The 14,602-nt window shown below is 45.8% G+C and overlaps 1 protein-coding gene and 1 long non-coding RNA gene across 2 annotated transcripts in view; both read right to left on the bottom strand.

The window, feature by feature from the left end:
- The window catches only part of srpk2 (SRSF protein kinase 2), a 291,734-nt gene that overhangs the window by 253,531 nt on the left and 23,601 nt on the right, over nt 1-14,602 (bottom strand).
- Nucleotides 1-14,602, bottom strand: part of LOC139278487 (uncharacterized) — a 40,060-nt gene that overhangs the window by 2,347 nt on the left and 23,111 nt on the right. Inside the window, exon 2 of the long non-coding RNA XR_011596279.1 lies at nt 4,812-5,053. This is a non-coding gene — a long non-coding RNA (uncharacterized lncRNA). The remainder of the gene's footprint in view (nt 1-4,811; nt 5,054-14,602) is intronic.

Here is a 14,602-nt window from a genome sequence, read left to right as displayed (position 1 = left end):
GAGCAGAGTAGCACTGGGGTAAGTGTAAACCACAAGGTGACAGGAAGGGACAATATGCATGAATATAAAAGGGGCTGCAGAAGGGGTCAAAACTAAAAATCATGGTTTAAAAACTAGTATTAAAACACTCTACCTAAACGCATGCAGCATTCAAAATAAAGTAAATGAGTTGACGGCACAAATCATTACAAATGGGTATGATTTAGTGGCCATTACAGAAACGTGGTTGCAGGGTGGCCAAGACTGGGAATTAAACATACAAGGGTATCTGACAATTTGGAAAGATAGACAAGAAGGGAAAGGAGGTGGAGTAGCTCTGTTAATAAAGGATGATATCAGGGCAGTTGTGAGAGACGATATTGGCTCTAATGAACAAAATGTTGAATCATTGTGGGTGGAGATTAGATAATAGTAAGGGGAAAAAGTCACTGGTGGGCGTAGTTTATAGGCCCCCAAAAAATAACTTCACGGTGGGGCGGACAATAATCAAGGGAATAATGGAGGCATGTGAAAAAGGAATGGCAGTAATCATGGGGGATTTTAACCTACACATCGATTGGTCAAATCAAATCGCATGGGGTAGCCTTGAGGAGGAATTCATAGAATGCATACGGGATTGTTTCTTAGAACAGAACCTACAAGGGAGCAAGCTATCTTAGATCTGGTCCTGTGTAATGAGACAGTAATAATAAACGATCTCCTAGTAAAAGATCCTCTCGGAACGAGTGATCACAGTATGGTTGAATTTGTAATACAGATTGAGGGTGAGGAAGTAGTGTCTCAAACGAGCGTACTATGCTTAAACAAAGGGGACTACAGTGGGATGAGGGCAGAGTTGGCTAAAGTAGACTGGGAACACAGACTAAACGGTGGCACAATTGAGGAACAGTGGAGGACTTTTAAGGAGCTCTTTCATAGTGCTCAACAAAAATATATTCCAGTGAAAAAGGGCGGTAAGAGAAGGGATAACCAGCTGTGGAAATAAAGGAGAGTATCAAATTAAAAACCAATGTATATAAAGGTGGCCAAGATTAGTGGGAAACTAGAAGATTGGGAAAATTTTAAACGACAGCAAAGAATGACTAAGAAAGCAATAAAGAAGGGGAAGATAGATTACGAATGTAAACTTGCGCAAAACATAAAAACAGATAGTAAAAGCTTTTACCGATATATAAAATGGAAAAGAGTGACTAAAGTAAATGTTGGTCCCTTAGAAGATGAGAAAGGGGATTTAATAATGGGAAATGTGGAAATGGCTGAGACCTTAAACAATTATTTTGCTTCGGTCTTCACAGTGGAAGACACAAAAACCATGCCAAAAATTGCTGGTCACGGGAATGTGGGAAGGGAGGACCTTGAGACAATCACTATCACTAGGGGGGGTAGTGCTGGACAGGCTAATGGGACTCAAGGTAGACAAGTCACCTGGTCCTGATGAAATGCATCCCAGGGTATTAAAAGAGATGGCAGAAGTTATAGCAGATGCATTTGTTATAATCTACCAAAATTCTCTGGACTCTGGAGAGGTGCCATCGGATTGGAAAGCAGCTAATGTAGCGCCTCTGTTTAAAAAAAGGGGACAGACAAATGGCAGGTAACTATAGGCCGGTTAGTTTAACATCTGTAGTTGGGAAAATGCTTGAAGCTATCATTAAGGAAGAAATAGCGGGACATCTAGATAGGAATAGTGCAATCAAGCAGACGCAACATGGATTCATGAAGGGGAAATCATGTGTAACTAATTTACTGGAATTCTTTGAGGATATAAGAGCATGGTGGATAGAGGTGTACCGATGGATGTGGTGTATTTAGATTTCCAAAAGGCATTCGATAAGGTGCCACACAAAAGGTTACTGCAGAAGATAACGGTACGCGGAGTCAGAGGAAATGTATCAGCATGGATCGAGAATTGGCTGGCTAACAGAAAGCAGAGAGTCGGGATAAATGGGTCCTTTTCGGGTTGCAAATCGGTGGTTAGTGGTGTGCTACAGGGATCGGTGCTGGGACCACAACTGTTTACAATATACATAGATGACCTGGAAGAGGGGACAGAGTGTAGTGTAACAAAATTTGCAGATGACAAAGATTAGTGGGAAAGCGGGTTGTGTAGAGGACACAGAGATTTAGTTAGGTTAAGCGAATGGGCTAAGGTTTGGCAGATGGAATACAATGTCTGAAAATGTGAGGTCATCCACCTTGAGAAAAACACAGTAAAAGGGAATATTATTTGAATGGGGAGAAATTACAACATGCTGCAGTGCAGAGGGACCTGGTGCATGAATCCCAAAAAGTTAGTTTGCAGGTAATCAGGAAGGCGAATGGAATGTTGGCCTTCACTGCGAGAGGGATGGAGTACAAAAGCAGGGAGGTCCTGCTGCAACTATACAGGGTATTGGTGAGGCCGCACCTGGAGTACTGCGTGCAGTTTTGGTCACCTTACTTAAGGAAGGATATACTAGCTTTGGAAGGGGTGCAGAGACGATTCACTCGGCTGATGCCGGAGATGAGGGGGTTACCTTATAATGATAGATTGAGTAGACTGGGTCTTTACTCATTGGAGTTCAGAAGGATGAGGGGTGATCTTATAGAAACATTTAAAATAATGAAGGGGATAGACAAGATAGATGCAGGGAGGTTGTTTCCACTGGTCAGGGAAACTAGAACTAGGGGGCACAGCCTCAAAATACGGGGGAGCCAATTTAAAACCGAGTTGAGAAGGAATTTCTTCTCCCAGAGGGTTGTGAATCTGTGGAATTCTCTGCCCAAGAAAGCAGTTGAGGCTAGCTCATTGAATATATTCAAATCACAGACAGATAGATTTTTAACCAATAAGGGAATTAAGGGTTATGGGGAGCGGGCGGGTAAGTGGAGCTGAGTCTACGGCCAGATCAGCCATGATCTTGTTGGGTGGCGGAGCAGTCTCGAGGGGCTAGATGGCCTACTCCTGTTCCTAATTCTTATGTTCTTATGTTCTCATCAATGTTGGGGAAGTCCAGAACCAGGGGTCACAGTCTAAGGATAAGGGGTAAGCCATTTAGGACCGAGATGAGGAGAAACTTCTTCACCCAGAGAGTGGTGAACCTGTGGAATTCTCTACCACAGAAAGTTGTTGAGGCCAATTCACTAAATATATTCAAAAAGGAGTTAGATGTAGTCCTTACTACTAGGGGGATCAAGGGGTATGGCGAGAAAGCAGGAATGGGGTACTGAAGTTGCATGTTCAGCCATGAACTCATTGAATGGCGGTGCAGGCTCGAAGGGCCGAATGGCCTACACCTGCACCTATTTTCTATGTTTCTTTGAACAGCATAACTAGAGGCCATCAATATAAGATAGTCACCAAGAAATCCAAGTAGGAATTCAGAAGAACATTGGCCCAGAATTTCCTCTGGGGGTCTTCCCGCGGGCAATTGCCTCCTCGCTAGATATTTTTTAACAAATTTACCTGGTGGTCTCGGAGGCGCCCTGATTTCCGATGGGGAGGCCTTCTCCTCCTACGCTGCGAAGCGTGCTCCCGTGCAGAGGGTCCTGGCGCAGAAGATGCAGTCAAGTGTGACTGCTCAGCCAATCAGATAAGTATCTCACAGGTTCCCATTAATAGCAGAGACTCGCGTATCTACGAGTTCTCAGTGCTATTAATGGGAACAAAAGCAATCACACAAAATAATAATAAAAACCACACATTTAAAATTAATTGAAAGTAAAGTTATTATGTCTTAAAGAAATAAAATATTTTCCCAATTTTCAAAAAAGTTTTTTAAATTATAGTTAAAAATGAACTTACTTTAGTGGGGAGGGTTTTTAAGAATAAAATGTGTTTTTATAACTATTTTAAAATGTGTGTGTATTTTTAAACACTTGTGCCTGTAAAAGTAGGCTGTACGCCTACTGTTTCAGGCGCAAGATTTTTGAGGACATTTGCTGGGCAAGATATCCGTAAATATCGGAAATCTTGCCCTGCAAATGTCCTCGCTCCCGATCTGTGGATGATCTAGAAACTTCACAGATCGGAAAAGCCGGTTTTCAGCACATGCGTATTGCACGCTGAAAACCGGCTTTTCCGATGCCTTCCCAGGTCCGTAGAAACTTCGTATGGACCCGGGACATCGGAATTCCAGCACCATTCTTTCCCTAAAGAGTGGTGAGAATGTGGAACTCGCTACCACAGGGAGTGGTTGAAGCGAATATATAGATGCATTTAAGAGGAGGCTAGACAAACAAATGAGGGAGAAGGGAATAGAGGATTATGCGGATAAATTTAGATGAGGAAAGACGGGAGGAGGCTCGAGTGGAGTATATCTCACCTAAATGGACTGGTTGGGCCAAATGGCCTGTATCTGTGCCGTATATCCTATGTAATCCAATGTAATAATCTGCGTTGTTCTAATTAAAAAAGCCCCCCCTTTTTTTTTGAAAAGACTTTTCGTATTACGTCATACCAGGCAGCATCCTAATGAATCTGCGCTGTAAAGTCTCAATATCCTTCCTATAATTTGGAGCTTACTTTACTTTAACTGAGGTCTTATTAATGGTTTTATATCGGCTCGTCATTACTTCTTGGTTTTTATATTCTATACTTGGAATTCCAAGTTTAATTACATTCTTTTTTTTTTTTTAAAAACAGCCGTAACAATTGACAGTGCTACCTTTAATGCCCTGTGAACCTGGAGCCCCAAATCACTGCTCTATCACAGCACCAAGCCTACTTCCATTGAGTCTAATTACTGCTGTTATTTTTTTTTAAACCAAAATGCATCACCTCACCTCACACTTATTGAATCCATTAGCCACCTTTTAGACCTGTCTCTCACCTTATCAATATCCCTTTGCAAGGTATGGCAAGTGGTCCGCGTTTTCCAGGGCCACGCCGTGGATCTTGACGACAGGGAGGGGCAGTGCTGTGTGGCAGTGTCAGATTGGTGGAGGACCTTTGTCTTACGGATGTTGAGTGCAAGACCCATGCTTTCGTACGTCTCATACCTTGGGAGCCTATCAGCAAGGGCAGACATAGACGACAAGGTTCAACACCGCTTCCAGTGCAGCTTTCGGCCACCTGAGGAAGAGAGTTTTCGAAGATCAGGCCCTTAAATCTGGCACCAAGCTCATGGTCGACAGGGTTGCAGTGATACCCGCCCTCCTGTATGGCTCAGAGACGTGGACCATATACAGTAGACACTTCAAATCGCTGGAGAAATACAAACGATGCCTCCGCAAGATCCTGCAAATCCCCTGGGAGGACAGACGCACCAACGTCAGTGTTCTCGATCAGATCAACATCCCCAGCATCGAACCACTGACCACACGTGACAAGCTCCGTTGGGCAGGCCACATTGTTCGCATGCCTGACACAAGACTCCCAAAGCAAGCGCTCTACTTGGAACTCATACGGCAAACGATCCGCAGGTGGGCAAAGGAAATGTTTCAAGGACACCTTCAAAGCCTCCTTGACAAAATGCAACATCCCCACTGACACCAACCTAAGTGGAGGAACAGCATCCAGCACGGCACTGAGCATCTCGAGTCTCGGTGCTGAGAGCATGCAGAAAACAAGTGCAGGCAGCAGAAGGAGTGTGCGGCAAGCCAGACTCCCCACCCACCCTTTCCTTCAACGACTCTGCCCCACCTGTGACAGAGATTGTAATTCCCGTATTGGACTGTTCAGTCACCTAAGAACTCAGAGTGGAAGCAAGTCTTCCTCAATTTTGAGGAACTGCCTATGATGATGATGATGATGATGCTGCTGCTGCCTTTGATCTACTAAAGATCTAACTATACCTCATATTTTGGTATCCTAAGCGACTAATACTGCGCAAGGAATTGATTTTACATCATAATACAAGAGATCCATAAGAAAAACATTTTGTAGTAATCCAAAATAGGATTAGAGAGAAGAAGAATTGTAAACGTAAAAGATTCCCAGATGTCAATATTCTCTATTCAGAGTAATATAGTTGCACAGTGCACAATAATACAAAACCTCTCTATTCCAAAATACAGAAATACATTAGCTTTAACCATTATAGTGCGAGTTGTCAAAATGGGGTCGCTGCATCTTAGGACGCCCACAAGGGAATCCCAGGGAGTTTAGGGTTGGGGATCATCATAGGCAATCCCTCAAAATCGAGGAAGACTTGCTTCCACTCTTTAAAAAAAAAAGTGAGTTCTCACGTGACTGAACAGTCCAATACAGGAATGTCTCTGGCACAGGTGGGATATAGACAGTGGTTGAAGGAAAGGGTAGGTGGGGAGTCTGGTTTGCCACATGCTCCTTCCGCTACCCATGCTTGTTTCCTGCATGTTCTCGGCGACGAGACTCTAGCTGCTCAGCGTCCTCCTAAATGCTCTTCTTCCACTTCGGGCGGTCTTTGGCCAGGAACTCTCCGGTGTCGGTGGGGATGTTACATAGAAACATAAAAAATAGGTGTAGGAGTAGGCCATTCGGCCCTTCGAGCCTGCACCACCATTCAAGAAGATCATGGATGATCATTCCCTCACTATCCCTTTCTTGCTTTCTCTCCATACCACTTGATCCCCTTGGCCATAAGGGTCATATCTAACTCCCTCTTGAATATATCCAATTATCTGGCATCAACAACTCTCTGCGGCAGGGAATTCCACAGGTTAACAACTCTTGAGTGAAGAAGTTTCTCCTCCTCTCAGTCCTAAATGGCCTACCCCTTATCCTAAGACTATGTCCCCTGGTTCTGGACTTCCCCAACATTGGTAACATTCTACCTGCATCTAACCTGTCCCGTCCGGTCAGAATTTTATATGTTTTTATGAGATCCCCTCCCATCCTTCTAAACGCCAATGAATAAAGGCCAAGTTGATCCAGTCTCTCCTCATATGACAGCCCAGCCATCCCTGGAATCAGTCTGGTGAACCTTCGCTGCACTCCCTCAATAGCAAGAACGTCCTTCCTCAGGATTAGGAGACCAAAACTGAACACAATATTCCAGGTGAGGCCTCAACAAGGCCCTGTACAACTGAAGACAGACCTCCCTGCACCTATACTCAAATCCCCTAGCAATGAAGGCCAACATACCATTTGCCTTCTTCACCGCCTGCTGTACTTGTATGCCAACTTTCAATGACTGATGAACCATGACACCCAGATCACGTTGCACCTCCCCTTTTCATAATCTGCCGCCATTCAGATAATATTCATTCTTCGCGTTTTTGCCCCCAAAGTGGATAACGTCACATTTATCCACATTATACTGCATCTGCCATGCATTTGCCCACTCACCTAACCTGTCCAAGTCACGCTACAGCCTCCGAGCATCCCCCTCACAGCTAACACCGCCACCCAGTTTAGTGTCATCTGCAAACTTGGAGATATTACACTCAATTTCTTCATCCAAATTATTGATGTATATTGTAAAGAGCTGGGGTCCCAGCACTGAGCCCTGCGGCACTCCACTAGTCACTGCCTGCCATTCTGAAAAGGACCCTTTTATCCCGACTCTCTGTTTCCTGTCTGCCAACCAGTTCTCTATCCATGTCAGTATATTAACCCAATACCATGTGCTTTGATTTTGCACACCAATCTCTTGTGCGGGACCTTGTCAAAAGCCTTTTGAAAGTCCAAATACACCACATCCACTGGTTCTCCCTTGTCCACTCTACCAGTTACATCCTCAAAAAATTCCAGAAGATGTGTCAGGCATGATTTTCCCTTCATAAATCCATGCTGACTTGAACCAAGCCTGTCACTGCTTCCCAAATGTGCTGCTATTTCATCCTTAATAATTGATTCCAACATTTTCCCCACTACTGATGTCAGGCTAACAACCAGTCTATAATTACCCACTTTCTCTCTCCCTCCCTTTTTAAAAAAAGTGGTGTTACATTAGCTACCCTCCTGTCCATAGGAACTGATCCAGAGTCGATAGACTGTTGGAAAATGATCATCAATGCATCCACTATTTCTAGGGCCACTTCCTTAAGTACTCTGGGATGCAGACTATCAGGCCCCGGGGATTTATCGGCCTTCAATCCCATCAATTTCCCTAACACAATTTCCCACCTAATAAGGATATCCTTCAGTTCCTCCTTCTCACTAGACCCACTGACCCCTAGTACATCCATAAGGTTGTGTGTGTCTTCCTTTGTGAAGACAGAACCAAAGTATTTGTTCAATTGGTCTGCCATCTCTGAACTCCACAGCACACACCCGGGTATAGTAATGATGAAAGCGATAGCCAGATCCCACGTGTGGTGGCCTGGTATCGACTCTGACTTTAGAGTCCTGTGTACGGCAATGTAGCGTATGTGCTCAGTTGAGCAATGCGCCCAGAGAGGCACCACTAAGTTTGTGGTCCTGGCCCTCCAGACCACGTTCGAGGATCCATATCGACTATGCGGGCCCGTTTCTCGGTAAAATGTTCCTGGTGATGGTGGATGCTTTTTCAAAATGGATTGAATGTGAAATAATGTCGGGAAGCACCGCCACTGCCACGCCATGTTTGCCACCCACAGCCTGCCTGACATACTGGTCAGTGACAACAGGCCATGTTTCACCAGTGCCGAATTTGAAGAATTCATGACCCACAATGGGATCAAACATGTCACCTCGGCCCTGTTTAAACCAGCCTCCAATGGGCAGGCAGTATAAACCATCAAACAGAGCCTTACGAGTCACAGAAGGCTCACTCCAAACCCTCCTGTCCAGAGTACTGCTCAGCCACTGCACGAGACCCCACTCGCTCACAGGGGTGCCCCCGGCTGAGCTACTCATGAAAAGGACACTTAAAACCAGACTCTCGCTGGTTCACCCCAACCTGCATGATCAGGTAGAGAGCAGGCGGCAGCAACAAAATGTAAATGACGGTCGTGCAAGTGTCACGGGAAATTGATCTGAATGACCCTGTGTATGTGCTAAATGATGGACATGGTCCCAAGTGGATCGTGGGCATGGTGATAGCTAAAGAAGGGAATAGGGTGTTTGTAATCAAACTAGACAATGGACAAATTTGCAGAAAGCACCTGGACCAAACGAGGCTGCGGTTCACAGACTGCCCTGAACAACCACAGCAGACACCACCTTTTTCGAGCCCACAACACACACCCAAAGGCTCGACACCACACCGGACCAGGAAATCGAACCCATCACGCCCAACAAGGCCAGGCTCACCCAGCAGGGTCAATAACACGCCAACCCAGCGAGGGCACAGCCAACACACCAGAACAGACATTTGTACCGAGGCGGTCCACCGGGGAAAGAAAGGCTCCCGATCGCCTCACCTTGTAAATAGTTTTCACTTTGACTTTGGGGGGGGGGGGGGGGGGGGGGTGGCGAAGTGATGTGTATCTGTAAAGCATGCACTCCCATGTTCTGCCACCAGGGAGCTCATCCCCTGAAGTCCCAAGGGATCCCAGCATCCCTTGGGAGCACTGTATATAAGTCGGACCCTAAGGCCTGCTCCTCACTCTGGAGTGTCTTAATAAAGACTGAGGTCACTGTTACTTTAACCTCCCTGTGTGCAGCCTCATCTGTGTTAGGAACACAATAGTATGCATCCCTAATTTCTTGCTTGATGCTGTCCCCAACCTTACTACTACTGTTTGGTGCTATGTACACAACTCCCACTCGCATTTTCTGCCCCTTGGTATTCCGTTGCTCCACCCATACCAATTCCACATCATCCAAGCTAATGTACTTTCTTACTATTGCATTAATTTCCTCTTTAACCAGCAATGCCACCCACCTCCTTTTCCTTTGTCTATACTTCCTAAATGTTGAATACCCCTGGATGTTGAGTTCCCAGCCTTGGTCACCCTGGAGCCATGTCTCTGTGATGCCAATCACATCATAGCAGATAACTGCTATCTGCGCAGTTAATTCGTCCACCTTATTCCGAATACTCCTCGCATTGAGGCAGAGCCTTCAGACTTGTCTTTCAAACACACTTTGCACCAAAATTCTAAAGGGGCAATGTGGCCCTTTTTGCTTTAGCTTTCTCTGCCCTCAACTTTTACTTTTCTTCTTTCTATCTTTTGCTTCTGCCCCCATTCTACTTCCCTCCGTCTCCCTGCATAGGTTCCCATCCCCCTTGCACTTTATTACGGACGCTTTGAGGGTGTCCTTGAAACATTTCCTCTGCCCACCTGGGGCTCGTTTGCCTTGTAGGAATTCCGAGTAGAGTGCTTGCTTTGGGAGTCTTGCCGGGCGTGCAGACGATGCAGCCCGTGGGGTCAGTGCTTCGATGCTGGGGATGTTGGCCTGGTCGAGAACACAGACATTGGTGCGTCTCCCCTCCCAGGGGATTTGAAGGACCTTGCGGAGACAGTGTTGGTGGTATTTCTCCAGCGATTTGAGGGGTCTACTGTATATGGTCCACGTTTCTGAGCCATGCAGGAGGGCAGGTATCACTACAGCCCTGTAGACCATGAACTTGGTGCCAGATTTGAGGGCTTGATCTTCGAACACTTTTCCTCAGGCGGCAGAAGGCTGCGCTGGCGCACTCGAGGTTGTGTTGGATCTTATGGTCTATGTGTCTGCCCTTGCTGATAGTAGACTCCCCAAGTATGGAAAGTGGTCCACGTTGTCCAAGGCCGCACCGTGGATTTTGATGACCTGGGGAGGTGGAGGGGGTGGGGGGCGGAGCAGTGCTGAGTGGCGGGGTCAGGTTGTTGGAGGACCTTTAGTGCAAGGCCTATGCTTTCGTACGCCTCGGTGAAGATGTTGACAATGGCTTGGAGTTCAGTCTTTGAATGTGCAAAATGCAAGCGTCGTCCACATACTGTCGTTCGACGAGAGGATGGGACAGTCCTGGATCTAGCCTGGAGGCGACAAAGGTTGAACAGTTTCCCACTGGTTCTATAGTTTAGTTTCACTCCAGCGGGGTGCTTGTTGAGTGTGAGTTGGAGCGAACATTGCAGCGAGGAAGATAGAGTAGAGGATTGACGCGATGACGCAGCCCTGCTTCACCCTGGTCCAGACATGGATTGGGTCTGTGGCGGATCCGTTGGTCAGGACACTGCTTGCATGTTATCATGGAGCAGGCGGAGGATGACAAACTTTTGGGGCAGCTGAAACGGAGGACGACGCTCCATAGTCTCTCGCGATCAACAGTGTCAAAGGCCTTTGTGAAGTCAAAGGAGGCCATGTACAAGGGTTGGTGCTGTTCCCTGGATTTCTCTTGCAGTTGTCGCACCGTGAAGATCATATCCGTTGTACCCCGTAGCGGACGGAATCCGCAATGTGACTCCGGGAGGAGCTCCTCAACCACAGGGAGAAGATGGTTGAGGAGGATTCTAGCGATAACTTTCCCAGTGGCCATCAACGGAGATTGCTCTGTAGTTGCCACAGTCAGTCTCGTCCTGCTTTTAAAAAAAAAAATGGTCACGATTGCGGCATCTCAGATCTCCAGGCATGCATTCCTCCTTTCAGATGAGGGAGCCAAGTTCATGCATTCGAGCCAATCGTGCCTCTCCGTCACACTTTCGTGCCTCAGCAGGGATTCCATCTGCTCCTGATGCCTTTTTGTTCTTGAGCTGACGGATGGCCTTTTCTACCTCGTGCAGGGCTGGGGTTTGACTGCGATGATGGCAGGTAGCATGCTGCAGGATGGAGTCGAGGACATTCGTGTCAAAGGCAGAGTCTCGATTAAGGAATTCTTCAAAGTGCTCCTTCCAGCGGACCCTGACTGCCTCGATGTCCTTGATGAGTGTCTCCCCATTCTTTGCCAGCAAGGGGTGGGGCCTTGGGCTGTAGATGGACTTGACTGCAGTGAAGAAACCTCGCACGTCATGGCTGTCAGCCAGCTGCTGAATCTCCTGTGCTTTCGCTACCCAACATCTATTCTTTAGTTAGTGGGTTTTTTGTTGCACCTGCGCCTTCAGCCATTTGTAGAGCTGCTTTGCTGCTCCAGAGTTGGGTTGTTGCTTTAAGTTCAGAAATGCCCTGCGCTTGCGGTTTATTAGCTCCTGGACATTCTCAAACAGTCCTGGTGTTTCCTGGTTGAGTGACCGAGCGTCTCTTCGCAGGCGCTGGTTATGGAGGCCTGGAGGGCAGACCAAGCTTGTGGGCACTCTACGTCTCGGGGTCGAGGGTTGCCAGTGAGGCGCTGGCTGTATAGGGCTCTCTTAGCTGGGTCTCTGAGTGCCCCGGTGTTGATTTTTCTGCGGCATTGCTTCTGTTGCCTTCGTTGCTTTGGGGCTATATTAATGTTGATAATGGAACGGATTAGGTGGTGGTCCGTCCAGCAGTCGTCGGCTCCTGTCATGGCGCGGGTGATGCACACGTCCTTGCGATCCCTTGCTCAAACGATGACTTAGTCAAGCAGGTGCCAATGCTTGGAGTGAGGGGGTTGCCACGATGCCTTGTACTTGTCCCTCTGGAGGAACAAGGTGTTGGTGATGACAAGGTCATGTTTTAGGCATGTTGTCAGGAGCAGGGTACTGCTGGAGTTGGTTTTCCCTACCCCCTCTCTGCCGATCACGCCTCCCCAGAGGATATGGGTACGATGAATACCATGTCTCAAGAATTATAGATTTTATATTTTTTCTGTATTAATCAATTAATAGCGCATCAGTTTTGTTGCTGTATAGAAAAAATGTTCCACAATAGTAGCAGCATTTTACTTTGGATACTCAGATGTGGTCTTTCAGAAGTTTAAGATCTGTGGCTGCCAGAAAATGCCAGTGTTTGAAAGGGGAGTTAGGAATATATCAACAATTGGAGGGAATTCTTCACGTGGATAAAGTCTGAAAGTCAGTGTTGAAGTATCTTTTTATCCCAATATAAAAAACTGTAATACAACCAATTATCGTTAAGCAAACCAATTTGAAATGATGATTGTTCTGCTACAAAACATGGTTTTTCATTATAGGAGAGATCCACACTACAAAATATATATCATAATCCAGAATAGAATTCTGACAGAATAACTTAAAAACTAAGAGTGCCTGATGTCAGCACCAACTAGCAAATCAGAATTAATTAGAGAGTTGCACCAAGGTTGTATTAATGCAGCTCACCTTTATTCGAAATTTGACAAAAAAAACAAGGAGCTTTAGCCAATATAGTTTCAAAATTGCTGGAGGCCAACTGCTTTAATTCCGGACAGTAGCAGGAGATTAGTCTTAATGATGGAACAATAAATTGGAAAAATTAGGTGCAGCAGCCCCATTAGTGTTCTAACGACCTTTTGGGAGTATGCAAATTGAATACGGTGACCAAAGTACACTACTGTTGAGTGGGTAAAGGCAGGTCCAGTGCAGTGCTAAATTCTACACACCAGGAGGTCGCAGGTTAATTTCTTGTTCTGTATCAAGTTAGCTGATCTCAACCAAGGCAGCAATTGGGGCACTACAATTTGCCTCTATACCCTGCGCTAGGGGAAGAGAAGAAAAAAAAATAGCCAGGGTCTTACCTCCTAGTCTCGATCCAATGACTTGGCAGAAAAGTGTATGAACATGTGTGTTTAGTGATCAAGTGAGAACAGGACTGGACTCAACTGTGGTGCACTCAGATAATCAAACAGCCTGCCGATGCTTAATGTCTAGGCTCACATATGAAGAATGGATAAGATAAATGACAGCTGTTGGTGATCTTGGAACTACACCCCACGAGTTTGATACCATAATCCAGCAATACGTTAATGTGTTCAATGGAGATGTTGGCGTGAGGGGAGAGGGGGGGGGGGGGGGGGGGGGAGAGGAAGAGAAGAAAATCTTGGCAAAAAAAATTATGTGGTTTTAAATTCCCAGTCTTTGTATTAAATAATAGAACTGCTCACCTGCAATGAAAGCCATTTTAATAAAAAGAGACAGTATTACCCCAAGTCTCATATGTAATATATTAGTAATCTGTGTTAAATTATTTTGCAATGGAATAGACAGTACTGTTATTTTTGTCCAGCAATGATTTGAGTTTCTTTTCATCCCTCCGAGTCAGAAGTTCCAGGTTCACTCCAAAGACTTCAGCGTATAACCTAGGCTGACGCTTCAGTGTAGTACTGTATAATGTTCCCTCTAAATTGTCTTTGTTCTGCATGGCCTGTATATTTTAATGCGTGGTACCTTGCAGATTACTGCGCGGCTGCATCCACACACACACAGCTTAGAGGAAACATTGATATTGTACTGTTGTTGGTGCCGTCTTTTGGATGAGACATTAAACCAAGAATCCGTCTGCCCTCTCAAGTGGATGTAAAATATCCCATGGCACTATGTCGAAGAAGAGCATAGGAGGTCTTCCCAGTGTTTTGCCCAACGTTTCTCCCTCAACCAACATCTAAAACAGATTACCTAGTCATGATCACATTAAAGTTTGTGGGACCTTAATGTGTGCAAATTGTCTGCCGCGTTTGGAACAGCTTGTGGTCACGAAAAGCACCATATAAATACAAGTTCTTGCTTTTTTTTTCCAAATCCTGACTACAGAATTCAGTGGAAAGAAAGTCTTGAATTTATATCGCATCTTTCACAACCTCAGGATGTCCCAAAGTACTTTACAGCCAATTAAGTACTTTTCATGCCTCGTCACTGTTGTAATGTTAGAAACGCATTTACAACTCCTCAGATAATGAAGCAGTCCATGCCCGCATGCAGCAAGACCTGGGTAACATTCAAGCTTGAGCTGACAAGTGGCAAG

Source organism: Pristiophorus japonicus, chromosome 13, assembly GCF_044704955.1.
Source record: "Pristiophorus japonicus isolate sPriJap1 chromosome 13, sPriJap1.hap1, whole genome shotgun sequence".
NCBI classification, from domain to species: Eukaryota; Metazoa; Chordata; class Chondrichthyes; family Pristiophoridae; genus Pristiophorus; species Pristiophorus japonicus.
This window is presented reverse-complemented; position numbering and strand designations above follow the sequence as displayed.